Source organism: Schistocerca piceifrons, chromosome X (assembly GCF_021461385.2).
Source record: "Schistocerca piceifrons isolate TAMUIC-IGC-003096 chromosome X, iqSchPice1.1, whole genome shotgun sequence".
NCBI lineage: Eukaryota > Metazoa > Arthropoda > Insecta > Orthoptera > Acrididae > Schistocerca > Schistocerca piceifrons.
The window spans coordinates 837,837,313-837,850,330 of NC_060149.1; the positions used below are offsets into that span (position 1 = coordinate 837,837,313).

The following is a 13,018-nucleotide window of genomic DNA, read 5'->3' on the forward strand; positions in this document are numbered from 1 at the left end:
GTGATGGAAGGCTCCGTAATGGCAGTACGATACGTTAATGCCATTCTGCGACCAGTAGTGCAACCATACCGGCAGCATATTGGCGAGGCATTCGTCTGGATGGACGACAATTCGCGCCGCCATCTTGCAGATCTTGTCAGTGACTTCCTTCAGGATAACGACATCGCTCGACTATAGTGGCCAGCATGTTCTCCAGACATGAAGGCCGTCGCACATGCCTGGGACAGACTGAAAAGGGCTGTTTATGGACGACGTGACCCACCAACCACTCTGAGGCACCTACGCCGAATCGCTGTTGAGAAGAGGGACCAACAGTGCCTTGATGAACTTGTGGATAGTATGCTACGACGAATACAGGCATGCATCAATGCAAGAGGACGTGCTATACCGGTGTGTACAGCAATCTGGACCACCACCTTTGAAGGTCTCACTGTATGGTTGTACAACATGCAATGTGTGATTTTCATGAGCAATAAAAAGAGCGGAAATGATGTTTATGTTGATCTCTATTCCAATTTTCTGTACAGGTTCCGGAACTCTCGGAACTGAGGTGATGCAAAACTTTTTTTAATGTGTGTGGAAAAGGAAGCATATAATAATAACGATCCTCAGTTATAAGTACTTTTATTCGGGAGACATTTTTAAGCTTTCGATAACATTTAGAATCGGGGACAAAACACAGTTCGATAAGTGCAATATGTGGATTTCAACATTTTGCTCTTGCACAATTTTGTTCTCGTATCTCTCTGGTTTGCTTGTCAACCGACACTGTTTAAGCGAATGTAGAGGTCACACGTAAATTTTAAGGTGAGCGGATTCATAAAGGTTTCTCCAAACCCCAGAGGCTCTTATGCCGGAATATATACTATAGATACGAAGACAGTAACTTGTTCTCGAAAGAACAGTTACTGTTGATGACCGTGCAGCTTTTCCCTGGAATAAATGATGACTAACTGACAACCTCAGCTGCCGACAGGTGTTGTTGATATACCTCGATGTGGACAGCTGAATACGTGTGCCCCGACCGGGACTCGAACCCGGGATCACCTGCTTACATGGCAGACACTCTATCCATCTGAGCCACCGAGGATACAGATGAATAGCGCGACTGCAGGGACTTATCCCTTGCACGCTTCCCGTGAGACTCACATTCCCAACTGTCCACAATTCTACATATGTATTGTACCTTATAGACATTTGCCCACCCACTCATTACTCGCGCACGCTTTGGCGATTCCCGTAAGAGTTTGGGCAACCTGTGCGCATTCGCACAGACGAAGGTGAATGGCTGCTGTCTTCTCCGTGAAGGATAAGTTGCGGATTTCAGGTTGGGGATTAGTGGACTCTTCCTCCATCTTTTATGCGTTGCAGAGTTAGTGTTTGCCTCTCCCATCATATCCTTTCATCTCATCTCTGTTCAGCCTGCCAATGGCGCGAGGGAAGGATGATCGTCAATAAACCTCCGCATGACCTATAATTTCTTTGATTTGGTCATCATCGTCAGTTCGCGAGACGCGTGTGGGAGAAAGTAATATTTTGCCTAAATCCAGTCATGACGTACGTATAATTTCAACAGTAATCCTCTCCGTCATGCAGAACACTTGACTTGTAGTACCTGCTTGTGTTGAGAATCTACGTAAAACTCTAACAGTAGCTTCGAAACTGTGACAAACCGTGCCACCTTCGTAGGATCTTCTATATATCCGCTATTAAATATAATCCTCCTCGTCATGCAGAACGCCTGACTTGTAGTACCTGCTTTTGTTGAGAATCTACGTAAAACTCTTAACAGTAGCTTCGAAACTGTGACAAACCGTGCCACCTTCGTAGGATCTTCTATATATCCGCTGTTAAATATAACCTCGTAACAATCGCAGACTGATGAACAATATTCAAGAATCGATTGAGTAGTTGTTTTGTAAACCTCCAGACGGTTAGTCCTAGGTATTTCGCATTTGTTAATGTTTACAGTGTTTCATCGGCAGTAATGTAACCGGACAGTAATTTATATCTTCTCCTATTTGTGAGATACACGTTAGTGTTACTTACGTTTAAGGCCTACTGTCAGGCGTTGCATTGTCCTTTAATTAACTACTATCTCCGGGCGTTGCAAACTTCCTATAGACAGCAGCATCATGCGCGAATAGCCTTACAAAACTTCCATCGTTATCCACCGGATCATTATTATAGCTTGTTAACAGAAACTTTAGCATGTTATCTAAAATAAAACTTGATGAACGTATGCTTTGTGAAGAGGGAACAAGTACTCGTAGATGCCTAATACCATAACGTGAGACGACGATGACTACATCGACGACGTACTTTACTACTGGTTTCTCTAGAGATGTTATTAATCTTATTACACAGTCGTTGTCAACAACTAGGAGTATCTTGAATTCCGGCTTTCAGTCCTGTAATTCCAAATTGCGGTTCTTGAAATGTCAAATTACTCTTCCATATACTCATCAATGCTGCATTTCTGATAGCTCGTTTATGAAGCTGGCTTTTCAAGTCTACATATGGTCATCTTGATTTAAATTTTCTGTGGTTCCCTAAATCGCTTAAGAAAAATGACGGAATGGGTTCTCTGAAAGGACGCGGCTACTTGCTTTTCCATCCTTGAGAATTTTGGGCTTGTGTTTCGTCGGTCCTAATGACCTCACCCTCGATGGGACGATGATCTCTACTCTTTCTTCGTTTTCATCTTCACAAAAAATTGCGAGAGCTTCATGTTCCCAGTTCTGCAAGTGCGAGACTGTTGTTTAGCAGCTCAGTACTTTGTGTGTCACGCTGCCGGCGTTTCATGTTTTTAACACCTTCAACGACTTCCAGTATACAGTACTGCGAAAGCACTGTTCATTTCTATGTGTCATGGCTCACTTCCCTTTTTCTGTAATGGGTACTGAAAGATATTACACCAGGTTAGGCAAAAGTCTGGATACACCCCTATAAATGTTGAACGGTGTCATTATGGCGTCTGGTATGGGGTGTCCGTAGATGGGGGCGCAACTTAGAGAAACTATGACGACAGGGGCGACCATCTTGAAATCTTCCATCTTTGTTTTGTTTTATTTGTTTCAAATGGGAAGGTGGTCAGGTGGCAGATCATCTTGAACTGCCTCTTTCTCAGGAATACACATGCGAAATCTGTGTTAAGATATGTTTATTTGTGTAGGAGTTATGACCTGTTTAAGTCTGGGACACTTGTCAGATTCGGCGTTACAGCATATGCTTAATATGACCACTGCTCTAGACACACAATCGGAGTCTTTTCTGCCAGTCCTGCTGCACACGTCGCAGGATCTCTGGGTCAACAGTGGCACACGCCTTCTCAATACGCCAGCAAATATGGGCTATATTGTTGATTTTTACCTCAAACACAATTGATTTCAGATGTCCCCACAGATAAAAGAGTTGTAAGGCCAGGAGACCGTGGTGGCGATTCGATAGGACACCTCCTATCTATCCAGTGACTTGCAAACTGGTTGGCCGGCCGTGGTGAACGAGCGGTTCTAGGCGCTACAGTCCGGAACCGCGCGACCGCTACGGTCGCAGGTTCGAATCCTGCCTCGGGCATGGATGTGTGTGATGTCCTTAGGTTAGTTAGGTTTAAGTAGTTCTAAGTTCCAGGGGTCTGATGACCTTAGAAGTTAAGTCCCATAGTGCTCAGAGCCATTTGAACCATTTTTGAAACTGTCTGACTTCAGTAGCATCGTGTGGAGATGCATCGCCTTGTTGGAAGAAGGCTGCGAAATCATGCTGAGGATTCAACAGCACTGAAAGCACATAATCACAGAGCATGTTAAGATACCACCCCTTCAAGGTTCCGTCAATAAACATCGGCTCCACGATTCTTGTGCTCCAAATCCCTCACCAAACCATCACTTTTTCAACACCAGCACCTTTAAATGATCCACCCACGAGGAGTTTGCATCTGACCAGTAATGATGATTCTGTTTGTTGACTTCTCCTCGCACATAAAAATTAGCATTGTCACTTAACAACACCTGTCGTGTGAAGTTTGGATTCCTATTACACTGATTTAGAGCCCATTCTGCAAATTCCAGTCGTCAATCAGGGTCATCCTCCTAGAGATGGTGTTGCAACTGTGACTTGTACAGGTGCAATTGGTGTGTGTGCAAACACGCAGGATTGAACGCTGACTGATAACCTCCATGCAATTACAGACTTCAACAGGTCTAATTCCTACAAAAATTAAGATATCTTAAATAAGATTTCACATGCGTATTCCTGGGAAGGGGCAGTTAAAATGATGTTCAATATGAGCCACTTACCATTTGAAACGCGTAACCCAAATTCAAGATGGCGGACTTCAAGATGGCCGCCTCTGTCACTCCTGTAAGCTGCGCCACCACCTACAGACACCCCATTATGATTCTACATCTACATCTACATGGATACTCTGCAAATCACATTTAAGTGCCTGGCAGAGGGTTCATGGAATCACCTTCACAATTCTCTATTATTCCAATCTCGTATAGCGCGCGAAAAGAATGAACACCTGTATCTTTCCGAGCTAGCTCTTATTTCTCTTATTTTATCGTGGTGATCATTCCTCCCTGTGTAGGTCGGTGTCAACAAAATATTTTCGCATTCGGAGGAGAAAGTTGGTGATTGGAATTTCGTGAGAAGATTCCGTCGCAACGAAAAACGCCTTTCTTTTAATGATTTCCAGACCAAATCCTGTATCATTTCTGTGACACTCTCTCCCATATTTCGCGGTAATACAAAACGTGCTGCCTTTCTTTGAACTTTTTCGGTGTACTCCGTCAGTCCTATCTGGTAAGGATCCCGCACCGCGCAGCAGTATTCTAAAAGCGGACGGACAACCGTAGTGTTGGCGGTATGTTACATTTTCTAAGTGCCCTGCCAATAAAACGCAGTGTTTGGTTATCCTTCCCCACAACATTTTCTATGTGTTTCTTCCAATTTAAGTTGTTCGTAATTGTAATACCTAGGTATTTAAATGAATTTACGGCTTTTAGATGAGACTGATTTATCGTGTAACCGAATTTCAACGAGTTCTTTTTAGCGCTCATGTGGATGGCCTCACACTTTTCGTTATTTAGGGTCAACTGCCACTTTTCGCGCCATTCAGATATTTTTTCTAAATCATTTTGCAGTTTGTTTTGATCGTCTGGTGACTGTATTAGTCGATAAACGACAGCGTCAGCTGCAAACAATCGAAGACGGTTGCTCAGATTGTCTCCCAAATCGTTTATATAAATAAGGAACAGCAAAGGGCCTATAACACTACCTTGGGGAACGCCAGAAATTACTTCTGTTTTACTCGATGACTTCCCGTCAATTACTACGAACTGTGACCTCTCTGAGAGGAAATCGCAAATCCAGTCACATAACTGAGACGATATTCCATAAGCACGCAATTATACTACGAGCCGCTTGTGTGGTACAGTGTCAAAAGCCTGCCGGAAATCCAGGAATATGAAATCGATCTGAAATCCCTTGTCAATAGCACTCAGCACTTCATGTGAATAAAGAGCTAGTTGTGTTTCACAGGAACGATGTTTTCTAAACCCTTGTTGACTGTGTGTCGATAGACCGTTTCATACGAGGTAATTCATAATGTTCGAACACAATATATGTTCTAAAATCCTGCTGCATATAGACGTTAACGATATGGGCCTGTAATTTAGTGGATTACTCCTGCTACCTTTCTTGAATATTGTTGTGACCTGTGCAACATTCCAGTCTTTGGGTACGGATCTTTCATCGAGCGAACGGTTGTATATGATTGTTAAGTATGGAGCTAATGCATCAGCGTACTCGGAAAGGAACCTAATTGGTATACAGTTTGGCCCAGAAGGCTTGCTTGTAGTAAGTGATTTGAGTTGCTTCACTACTCCGACGATATTTACTTCTACGTTACTCATGTTGGCAGCTGTTCTCGATTCGAATTCTGGAATATTTCCTTCATCTTCTTTTGTGAAGGCATTACGGAAGGCTGTGTTTAGTAACTCTGCTTTGGCAACACTGACTTCGATAGTATCTCCGTTGTTATCTCGCAGACAAGGCATTGATTTTTTTTTGCCGCTAACATACTTCACATACGACCAGAATCCCTTTGGATTTTCTGCCAGGTTTCGAGGCAAAGTTTCGTTGCGGAAACTATTATAGGCGTCTCGCATCGAACTCCACGCTAAATTTCCAGCTTTTGTAAAGGATCGCCAATCTCACACAGTCCGTCTTTTACAAGGATGTATCAAGACTTTTGCCTCACGCTGTACAACGCTGATTATTTGGTACTGTTGTTCTTAGTGATAGGAGTATTACTGGAAGAAATTTAGATTAAAAGCGATTAGTTATCAAAATGTTATTAAATTGAAAAGACTTGGCTGGCCAGGGTGGCCGATCGGCTCTAGGCGGTACAGTCTGGAATCACGCGACCCCTACGGTCGCAGGTTCGAATCATGCCTCGGGCATGGGTGTGTGTGATGTCTTTCGTTTAGTTAAGTTTAAGTAGTCCTAAGTTCTAGGGGACTGATGACCTTAGAAGTTACGTCCCATAGTGCTGAGAGTCATTTGAAAAGACTTCATACTAGTGTCGTTTCTAGTACTCTGCAAAAAGGGACACATGCTAATGTTAATGGTGAAAAACTCGTTGTAGCCATTCAAGAAGAGAGTTAGGAATACTGAGGTATGAGTACGTGTAATTAAACTGTGGTTTCAGTGTTCAAAGTACTTAAACAGATCGCTGAGTCACATTATTACTATCATTTGCTGGTTTCGATCTTGCAACCCACTGAAAATTGCACACAACCACAAATGTGTGAAATTTGCAACCAGTTCGCCAGGAAACTACCTGCTCACTTGGTCACAGCCTACCTGAACCCCAGTACTCGCTCGACAGCTCCCTCGGGTCGCAGTGGGGTGCTGCGTGGCCCTGACCTAGCCGCGTCGACGCCGCCATACAAATCACGAAAGTGAACAAAGTGTCCTACTGCCGGTTGAACAGCAAGAGCGAGACAAATTGTCTACATAACGCTCTGCGATATTCTCTGACACAGAAGAATATCACAATGGTTCTATTTGTTTTATAGTTTATATCCTTCTTTTCCTTATTTTATTATGCATACCTACATCTACATCGACATGTCTGCTCTGTAATTCACATTTAACTGTCTGGCAGAGAGTTTATCTAACCACCTTCACAGTATTTCTCTACCATCCCACTCTCGAAAAGAGCGCGGAGAAGACGAACATCTTAGTACTTCCGTACGAATGCTGATTTCTTTTATTTAATTACGATGATCATTCCTCCCTATGTAGGTGGGCTTCAACAAAAGATTTTCGCAGTTGTGGGAGGAAACTGGCGACTGATATTTTGTGAAAAGATCTCGCCGCAACGAAGAATGCTTTTGTTTCGATGACTGCCATCACAGCTCAGGTATCATATCCGTGACAATCTCTCCTCTAGTTCGCGATAAGACAAAACGAGCCTCCCTTCTTTGAGCTTTTTCAATGTCCTCCCTCAATCCTATCTGGTAAGGAACCCATACCAAATAGCAGTACTCTTTCGCAGAACTGACAACCGTAATGTAGGCAGTCTCTTAAATAGACCTGTTGCATTTTCTGTTCTGAAAATAAAACGCAGTCTATGGTTTGTCTTCCCTATAACGTTATCTATGTGTTCATTCCAATTCAAGTCATTCGTAACTATTACTCCTAGATACTTAGTTGAACTGACAGCCTTTCGATTTGTGCGATTTCTCGTCTAACCGAAATTTAACTGATTGCTTTTAGCGCTCGTGTATATGACATCACACTTCACTTAATTTATGGCAACGTTTTTCACTTTTCGCACCATGCCAATATTTCATCTAAATCATGTATCTTGTGTTTCACAAGAACAGTTGTACTGAATCCGTGCTGACTACGTGTCAGATAATTCATAATGTTCGAACACAGTATAATTGTGTTCCAAAATCCGTAGCATGGGTTTGTAACTAAGCGGACTACTCCCATTTCTTTTCTTGAGTGTTGGTGTAACCTCTGCAAGTTTTCCGTTTTTTGGTACGGATCTTAAGTCGAGCGATCGGGTGTATATGATCGCCAGATATGGAGCTATACATCAGCATATTGTGAGAGGAACCCAACTGGTATGCATTCTGGACCAGAAGACCTTCGTTTATTAAGTGGTTTGAGTTGTTTCACTACACTGATGATGTATACTTCTATGTTGCTCATGTGGGCAGCAGTTCTTGATTCGAAGGCTGGACTATTTACTTCATTTTCTTTGGTAAAGAGATTTTGGAAAACCGGATGTAGTAATTCCCCTTTAGTGGCACTGTCGTCGGTAGCACTACAATGCATTATCTGTCCTAATATGAGAAATCGTTTTTTCGCCTTAAAATGTTTTTGTTCTTTTGTTACGTAAGTTGTGATGTATACTCTGTTTCACTAGTGTATCGTACATAGTATACAATTTTATAATTATCATATATGTTCCATTTAGCATAACGGCAGTGATGCAGAATTACCGAGGAGTATTGCTCCTTCATAACTCTTGCACTACTGCAAGGAGAAGTGATACAGATATTAGTGACATTGGTACTGAGAAACAGCTGAAACCGCTAAAATTTAACAAAGTTTCAGCACCCGATGAAATCCATATCATATTCTATACCTGATATCCGTCTCTGTTAGTACCAATTTAATCATAAGCTGTCATAGATCCCTTGAGCAAAAAACGGTGCCCAATGGTTGGAAGAAAGCGCAGGTCACACCCATATACAAGAAGCGTATCAGAAGTGAACCAACTACGTCCAAAATCCTTTAAATCCATTTGTCTTAGAATCTTAGAATATATGTCCTAAAAAAAAAAATTACGACGCACCATGAAGAAATGATCCGAATTGGACGGAAGCCGGTAGACGTGACGTACATGTACAGATATACCGTGACGTCCGTTGTGTTGTTGTATTGTAAGGCGCCACGTATTCCGTTTGTATATGTATACGTGTATGTCGTCTCTTCTTTCCCTCGTCGTTATCAGAGCATGAGAAATGTTTATGTTAGTGTTGACCTGTCTGCTGTCGACAACACATTATTACACGGCCACGGTATCACCTGATTCTGGAATAGCATGTATAAAGTACTGGAATAATAAGAGGAAGCAAACCAAGACAACCGTCTAAAGACAATTAGTACTCTATGTTTAAGTGGGAAATGCAATTGACCACGACAACGAAAAAAAAAAAAAACTAATGAGAATAAATGAACTTTTTTCGTTATATTATCAGAAGACAAAGTAAAAATACCTGTTAATAAATACCTATTTGAACTAATCTGAAAACCAAGAAACAATGAAATATGTAACAATGTAAATACTGAAACTTGGCAAGAGAACCTATAGTAGGGTATTAAAAAGTATTTTTACTGTACGTTTATCTTGGTTAACGACCAGAAATAATTGAAGAATGACGTGAAATAAAGACGCAAAGAAATATTGAAAGAAATCGCTATCTTCACGTGAGAAATTACGGACCTCGCCGAATGAGATAAATTAAAGAGTGTTAATTGTGCTTTTATGGACGGTCAGTGTCGAGATCAAAGATTACGATTCCAGAAATAATTGATTGGACGAAGTTCAATTGCACAAAATCGTGTAGGGCGAATTATGACCTTGAAATTGGCTGTAGATGTATGCAGGTCAATTTCGTGACAGGCTAGTAAGTGTCGCGAGTGTGTCACGGTACCAAGACTGCTTTCGCGCCGTCGATAGTTTGCTTTTTTCATGAGCCATTGTGGAGGACGTAAATTTGGATAGAAAGATCATTTTCAAAATCAAATATAAATCCTGTTGATCGAAGTAGCCTAGCAACCCAAAAGCTCATACGTGGTTATCAGCAGAAGCAGTGCACTATTTTTCATGCACACGTTTCATGATTTGTGGGCGTGAAATAAACATTTTAAAGCATTTGATTAAATAAAAAGGAAAAATATAAAGAAGTTTTCGTATATTTTGTTATTTCATGAACAGTGATTTTTCTTATAGTGGTGTAGAGCCTTACGTATTATTAATATTGTGACAGAGTGATCGCAAGTACTCTCGCTACAAGTCGAGTTTTGGGCCTGATTAACAGTAGCTGGTTCTTAAAGTCTTAAAGGTTAAGTGAAGAATAATATCACACTTAAATAACGCAGCATCGAAACCCACTATCTTTATACTATATTAAGCTAGCTACTCCGGAATCAGGTGATACCGTGGCCGTGTAGCTGTGTGTTGTCGACAGCAAATAGGTAAACACTCACATGAACATTTCTCATGCTCTGATATCGACGAGGGAAAGACGAGTCGACAATGACGACATACACGTATACATATACAAACGGTATAAGTGGCGCCTTACAATACAGCAACACAACGGACGTCACGGTATACAGACAAAAAAAATGATTACAGTTTCAGAAAAACTGGATGATTTATTCAAAAACGTAGCAAGCGAATAACGCGTTCGTCTTCTTTTGGGCCTTATGCAAGCAGTTATTCGACTTGGCATTGACACACAGAGTTGTTGGATGTCTCCTGAGTGATATCATACCAAATTCTGTCCCACTGGTGCGTTAGATGGTCAAAATGCCGAGCTGGTTACAGGGCCCTGCCCATATTTCTACAAACGTTCTCAAATGAGAAGAGACCCGACAACTTTACTGACTAAGGTAGAGTCTGGCAAGCATGAAGACAAGCAGTAGAAACTCTCGCGGGTAACATCTTGCTGAACTGTAAGCCCAGGATGGCTTCCCATGGAGGACAACAACATACGGCATAGAATATCGTCGACGTTCCGCTATGCTGTAAGGCTGCTGCGGACGACAACCAAAGGACTCCTGCTGTTAAAAGAAATGACACCCCAGATCATCACTCCTGGTTGTCGGGCTGTATGGTGGGCGACAGTCAAGTTGGTATCGCACCGCTGCGTGGGGCGTCTCCAGACACGTCTTTGCTGGTCATCGGAGCTCAGTTCGAAGCAGGACTCATCAGTAAAGACAACTCTACTCGAGTCAATTAGATTCCCGGCCACCATCTTGGAGTTACATTTCAGCAACATAATGTCCGCGTGCACACGGCGAGAGTTTCTTCTGCTTATTTTCGTGCTTGCCAAATCCCACATTGGCCAGCAAGATCGCCGGATGTCTCCCAGATGAGAACGTTTGCAGCATTATGGGCAGGACGCTCCAACCAGTACGGGTTTCTGACGATCTAACTTGCCAATTGGACAGAATTTGGCACGATATCCCTCAGGAGGACACGCAGCTACTCTTTCAATCAATGCCAAGCCGAATAACTGCTTGCATAAGGGCCAGAGGTGGACCAACGTGCTATTGACTTGTACAAGTTGTAAAGCTCTTTCTCTTGAATAAATCATCCAATTTTTCTGAAACTATCATCATTTGTTTCTCTGTACATCTACGTCACATCAACTGATTTCCATCCCGTTCGGATAATTTCTTTGTGATGTGTCGTTACTTTTTCCTCACTTAGAGTGTATTCTGCCTTCAAACATAATGTGGATCTCCTCCATGCCAAACAGCATGGATTCCGAAAACATCGAAATCGTGACACCGAACACATAGCTTTTCCATATGTCCTTCTGAAAACCATGTATCAAGGTTGTCGGGTACATGGATTATTTCGCCACTTCTGAAAAACATTTGACTCCGTACCACATCTACGGTTACTATCAAGAGTACGATCGTATAGCTTATCAAGTGAAATTTGTGACGGGGATGAGTTTTGAGATTTTTTTTAAGATGGAGCGAATTATCTTGGATGAAGAGTGGAGAGTCACCTACAGACGTAGAAATAATTTCGAATATGCTCCATGCAAATGTGCTGGGGCCCCTATTGTTAATTTGTTACAGTAATGATCTTTCGGACAAAATTTTAGTACCTGAGACTTTTCACAGATGATGTTGTTATCTATACTGAGATACTATCTGAAAAGAAACTGCACAAAGATTCGGTTGGGTCTTGATAAGACTTAAAACTGGTGAAAGTATTGACAACTTGCTTTAAATGTTCAGAACTGTAAAATTGTTCACTTCACAGAGCTAAAACAACGTGTCGTCCTATGGCTACTATATGAACGAATCACAATTAGAATCGGTCAGCTCATAAGAATAGCTGGATGAAACGCTTCGGAGGAATATGAAATGGAACGATCGCATAGACTCCGACGTCGGTAAAACAGGGACAGACTTCGATACAATGGTAGGATACTATGGAAATGCGATCAGTATGCAAATGAGATTGCATACAAAGCATTCATGTGACGCGTCCTAGAATTCTGCTCAAGCGTCTGGGGCTGGTACCAAATAGGACAACCAAGGCATATTCAACGAGAGGCAGTTTATCCTGAGAAAGCTTAGTTAATAAGTTTCAAGAACAAGTTGTAAGTGATGGATCTAGGAATACTACAGCCCCCGACGTATCAGTCCCGTATGGATATCGAGGACGGTTGAGACTTATTACAGAGCACACTGAGGCGTTTCAGCAACCGTTCTTTCCATGCGCCATACGAGAATGGGACGATAAGAAACCTTAATAAGTGCCGGCCGCTGGGGCTGAGCGGTTCTAGGCGCTTCAGTCTACGGTCGCTGGTTCGAATCCTGCCTCCGGCATGGATGTGCGTGATGTCCTTAGGTTGGTTAGGTTTAAGTAGTTGTACGTCTAGGGGACTGATGACCTCAATTGTTAAGTCCCATAGTGCTTTGAACCATTTGAACCTTAATAAGTGGTACGATGGGAAGTCCCCTATGCCATGGGCTTTTAGTTGTTTGCACAGTGTGGACGTAGTTGTACAGTTATTATTATTGTTTCCATGTCTTTAAGTTACATTTAGAGGTCGGACACTCCTAGCGCTATGAATGGGAGAAGAGGCACGTTCAACTCGTATCACCTGTATAGGTTGAACCAGGACTTCACCGACAACATTTCAATTTTTGTTCAGGGATGTTTTCTGAGTATTTTGTT

At 42.2% G+C, this 13,018-nt stretch overlaps 1 non-coding gene across 1 annotated transcript; it reads right to left on the bottom strand.

Moving 5' to 3' along the window:
- Nucleotides 1-1,016: 1,016 nt before the first annotated feature.
- On the bottom strand, nucleotides 1,017-1,090 carry Trnat-ugu. The gene has a single exon. It is a non-coding gene; the product is annotated as a tRNA-Thr (tRNA).
- Between the last annotated feature and the right edge of the window lie 11,928 nt (nucleotides 1,091-13,018).